The 5,267-nt window shown below is 45.2% G+C and overlaps 1 long non-coding RNA gene across 1 annotated transcript; it reads right to left on the minus strand.

Moving 5' to 3' along the window:
* Positions 1-808: 808 nt before the first annotated feature.
* LOC116875923 lies at positions 809-4,784 on the minus strand. The gene is made up of 3 exons (XR_004384289.1): positions 4,605-4,784; positions 1,223-1,297; positions 809-1,095 (listed from the first exon to the last, which is right to left on the minus strand). It is a non-coding gene; the product is annotated as an uncharacterized LOC116875923 (long non-coding RNA).
* Positions 4,785-5,267: the final 483 nt, after the last annotated feature.

The raw sequence follows: 5,267 nt of genomic DNA on the forward strand, positions 1-5,267 counted from the left end.
CTCTCCATACCCATTCTCCCAATTCTCTATCCAAGAAGATCTGGATATCAAAGTTATTAAGCCAAAACTCTCTGTAGAATATTTATACTTCAATAAATCTTGTCCCTGAGATATAAGCATCATTTGGGGAACAGACTTGCAGTCCCATACACACATAGATTATCCTAATACTCTGTATTAGGGTTCTCCAGAGAAACAGAACCAATAGGATATAGAGATATATACAGACAGATTTATTAAAGGAATTGCTCACATGGTTACAGAGGCCAGGAAGTCCCATGATCTGCCAGCTGCAAGCCGGAGAACCAGGAGAGCTGGCGGTATAATTCAGTTCAAGCCTGAAGGCCTGAGAACCAAGAGCTCTGATGTCCAAGGGCAGGAAAAGATAGACATTCTAGGTTAAAAACAGAAAGAGAAGAGATGCCTGACTGTCTGGCTCAGTTGGTAGAACATGTGACTCTTGATCTTGGGGTTGTGAGTTTGAGCCCCACGTTGGGTGTAAAAATTAAAAAAAAAAAAAAAGGAGAGAGGGAGAATTTGCCCTTCCTCCACCATTTTGTTGTAGTTGGGCCCTCAATGGATTTGATAATTACCCGCATTGATGTGGGTGGACCTTCTTTGCTCGGTCTACTGATTCTCTTCCAGAGACAACCTCACAGACACACCCAGAAATAATGTCTTACTAGCTATCTGGTCATCCCTTAGCCCAATCAAGTAGACACATAAAACTAACTATCACATACCCCACCTTGAAGTAGACCATCAGCTTTAGTTGTATTTGTCAGTAGAGACAGGGGGTCATAAACCATCCATCTTGAAAACCTTACCTTCTAATAGCTTTAACCCTGGGAGTTATTTTTCAGAACAAGTCTGCAGAATATTCTCCGCTGGCCTCTCCAGCTGCACTCTCCAGCCGTCTCCGCTTTGCTCTGAGATCCAGGAGGCTGAGCTCAGTGGTCTATACCAAGAGGTTTTCTTGCCCTCTGGTTTCTGGCTGCCTTTGACCTCTGGGGGGCCGAGTCTCCTGTCCCAGGCTCTCTCCTAGCTGCAGCTGTCCCTGGGATCTGGTCACTACACCCCACGGGCTCCTTCAGCCTAGATATGGTAAATAGTTCCTGTTGTTCCTGGTCCCTGTGACTCGTTACCACCTTCCCTTGCTTCCTCACTCTTGCTGCTTCCCTGAACCCTGTAAATAGTCCTTGCACCCAGGTCTCCTCCCTACCTGGAGTGACAGGACCCAGACTGACTCAGTGCCCCTGACGTCCACAGCATGGTGTCCTCTGTGGGTCTCATCAGTCTATAAAGTACAGAGGGGAGGGAGGGAGGATGATACTCTTTTTTTATGGAGGATCTGACATGTGAAATTTTCAAACATGATTCAGTCATGTGTCAAGGTCTAACTTGCCTCTCTGGACGGGAATATCCACCATTGTTGGCCAAGTTAAGGGTTTAGTCGGTGGCTGAAGAACAGTGTCCCTCTGAAAAGCTAAGTGAAGAAAGAATCCACAGCTTGTCAGTGCTGTGATGTAACAAAGGGACTGCCACAGCCAGGCAGGAGCCACGAAAATTTAGGGTGTGGCTTTGCGGCTCTAGTCAGCCAGTTTACCTTATCCTGACCACAAGGAGACCAGAAAAGAGAAACACCAAAGACCTCCTACAGAAAGAATGAGTCAGCGATCAACATGATTTGAGCAATTGTAGAAAAGCCTCTTACCCTCAAAAATATACTCACATCCCCCATTTCCATCCCAGGCCTGATGAGGATGAAACCGTATCTGCCCATATCTGAAATTTCATCAGTAGAGAGGCATAACTTTGCCTTTGGCCAAATGTAAACATTGTTCCCTGAAAGGCGTAAGTTAATTACATTTGATTAATATTCCCATTACGTGCAAGGCACTGTACCAAGTGCCAGTTAACGTTGTAACCCTATCATTTACCCCTGAGTATGAATAAACTGAGTATCAAAAGAGAAACAGCAGAGAGGTGGGGAGAAACATGCCCCAGAGGGAGGAAACTGAAGACACACTCCGCCTTCCATGATCCAGGGCACAGGAGAGGCCCTGGGTTAGAGATGTAACTAGGGGATCTTACAGTGTGTGGATGGTATTGTAAGCTATGGGACTAGATCAGGCCACCCAGAAGGAAGGAAGGGAGGAGAGGGGAAGGGAAGAGAAGAGAGAAAAGGACATCCAAAAGCTAAGCTCTAGGGAATTCCAATCTTAATGCTGGTGAAAGGGGATAAATGCATCCAGAGAAGAAAATGAACAAGGAAGGGGCACCTGGGTGGCTCAATCAGTTAAGTGTCTGCTTTGGGCTCCAGTCGGATCCCGGGTCCTGGGATGGAGTCCAGTGTCAGGCTCCCTGCTCAGCAGGAGTCTGCTTCTCCCTCCACCTCTGCCTCCCCCATGCCCTCTCTTGCTCGCTCGCTCTCAAACAAGTCTTTAACCCCAAAGATACAGATGTAGTGAAAAGAAGGGCCATCTGTACCCCAATTTTATAGCAGCAATGGCCACGGTTGCCAAACTGTGGAAAGAACCAAGATGCCCTTCAACGGACGAATGGATAAGGAAGATGTGGTCCATAAACACTATGGAGTATTCTGCCTCCATCAGAAAGGATGAATACCCAACTTTTGTAGCAACATGGACGGGACTGGAAGAGATTATGCTGAGTGAAATAAGTCAAGCAGAGAGAGTCAATTATCGTATGGTTTCACTTATTTGTGGAGCATAACAAATAGCATGGAGGACAAGGGGAGTTAGAGAGGAGAAGGGAGTTGAGGGAAATTGGAAGGGGAGGTGAAACATGAGAGACTATGGACTCTGAAAAACAATCTGAGGGGTTTGAAGGGGGGGAAGTTGGGGAACCAGGTGGTGGGTATTGGAGAGGGCACGGATTGCATGGAGCACTGGGTGTGTTGCAAAAACAATGAATACTGTTACGCTGAAAATAAATTTTAAAAATTAAAAAAAAAAAGAAAATGAACAAGGGAGAGCTGGTGAAGTAAGAGGAAGATTGGTTGACTGGGGTGTCTGAAAGCAACTGAACAAAGACTTTGAGCAAGGCAGTGATCAAATGACAGAAATTCCTGCTGAGGGGTCAAGTAAGAACAGAGAACTGACCACTGAAACTGTCAGTATGGAAATGTGGTTTCACTGTCACGGGAGGGGGAACAAGCCTGATGGGGGTATGTGTGACAGAATAGGAGGTGAGGAGATAAAAACAGTATAATAAAAAATTTTTTTAAATTTAATTAAAGTAATCTCTACACCCAACATGGGGCTTGAACTCACGACCCTGAGATCAAGAATCACATGTTCCTCCAACTGACCCATCCAGGCGCCCCAAAACAGTAAAAAAAATTTTTTTTAAGTTTTGCTATGAATGGTTAGCAGAAAAATGATGAAGTAGCTGAAGGGAAAGATAGAGTCAGGGATTTCTTTTTTAATTTAATTTTATTTTTTTAGGATTTTATTTATTTATTTGACAGAGAGAGATCACAAGTAGGCAGAGAGGCAGGCAGAGAGAGAGGCGGAAGTAGGCTCCCTGCTGAGCAGAGAGCCCAATGTGGGGCTCAATCCCAGGACCCTGAGATCGTGACCTGAGCTGAAGGCAGAGGCTTACCCCACTGAGCCACCCAGGCGCCCCAAGGATTTCTTTTTTTAAAGATGAGAGTTATATCACATTAGTGTGTTGATGGGAATGGTCCAATAGAGAGAAAATTTGACAATGCAGTTAAGAAAGCAGGTAATTGCTGGAGTGATGCCTTTTAATAAGCAAGAAGGGAAGGGATCCAGTGTGCAGAAAAAGGGCCTGTCCTCAGTCCCATAGATGGTCCATTCATCATAAGAGGAGAGAAAGCAGAGTGAGTATAAAAGCCTAAATCAGGAAGGTTGGTACTTTCGGTGGTGGGAGATAAGAATTTTTTTTTCCTGATTTCTGTTTTCTCAGTGAGCAAAATATAATACCAATGTCTGAAAGTGAGATGCAGGGGGAGTTGTGTGAAGGCCTGAGAAGGGAAGAGGGTAATGCAGTTATCCCAAGGAGTAGGACAGTGACTCGCCGGGGGGATAGATTATAGGATTGCTGGGCAGCATGTGGTCCTCTGAGGTGAAAGGTCATGACTTTATTTATTTATTTATTTATTTATTTATATTTTATTTATTTGATACAGAGAGAGACAGCGAGGGAGGGAACACAAGCAGGGGAAGTGGGAGAGGGAGAAGCAGGCTTCCCGCCGAGCAGGGAACCTGATGTGGGGCTTGATCCCAGGGATCAGGACCTGAGCTGAAGACAGATGCTTGATGACTGAGCCACCCAAGCACCCCAAACTGGTGACTTTAAAGGGAGGCCTTTCACCACATTCCACACCACATGCAGGTGTGGAACAGGTAAAAGATTAGACCCATGTTAGGGTTTTACTAGGCCTCTAGGTTGGGAGGGAAGAAGGTCAAGATGGTTGTATTCTTTATCAGTTGCCATTAAACAAATTATCCCAACACTTAGTGGCTTAAAACAATAGACATTTCTTATCTCATAGTTTCTGTGAGACAGAATGTGGAATTTGGAAGCAGTTTGGCTAAGCAATTCTGGCTTGGCACCTGTCATAAGGCTGCAGTCAAGATATTAGCTGGGCTGTAGTCATCTGAAAGCTCGACTGGGCTGGAGAATCTCCTTCCAAGATGGCGCATCATGTTTGGCAAACCAGAGGTGGCTGTTGCAAACAGACTCAGTTCTTCTCTATATGAGCCTCTCCATGGGCTGCTTGGATATCCTCACAACCTGACAAATGGCTTCTCACACAGGCAGCAATCCAAGAGGAAGAACTAAGCAGAGCTTATCCTTTTATGACCTAGACTTCGGTCACATTGCCTTACTTCTGCCACATTCTATTACTTAAAAGCAAGTCACCCTGAGTCCAGTCCATGTTCGAGGGGAGGGGGGTTAGACTCCACCTTTTGAAGTCAGTACTGTAATGGACTGAATGTTTGTGTCTCCCCAAGACTCATACATTGACTCTAACCACCAGTATGAATGTTTATGTCTCCCCAAGACTCATACATTGACTCTCTAACCACCAGTATGAATGTTTATGTCTCCCCAAGACTCATACATTGACTCTCTAACCACCAGTATAGTTGTATTTGGAAATGAAATCTCTAAGGAAGTCCTTAAAGTTATATGAGGTCATAGAAGTGGGGCCCTGATCTGCTAGGATTAGTGGGGTTTGTATAAGAGGTGACACAGAGAGGTCACTTGCTTGC

The sequence above is a fragment of the Lontra canadensis genome, unplaced genomic scaffold (genome assembly GCF_010015895.1).
Source record: "Lontra canadensis isolate GAN:19392208 unplaced genomic scaffold, GSC_riverotter_1.0 scaffold43, whole genome shotgun sequence".
Taxonomy (NCBI): Eukaryota; Metazoa; Chordata; class Mammalia; order Carnivora; family Mustelidae; genus Lontra; species Lontra canadensis.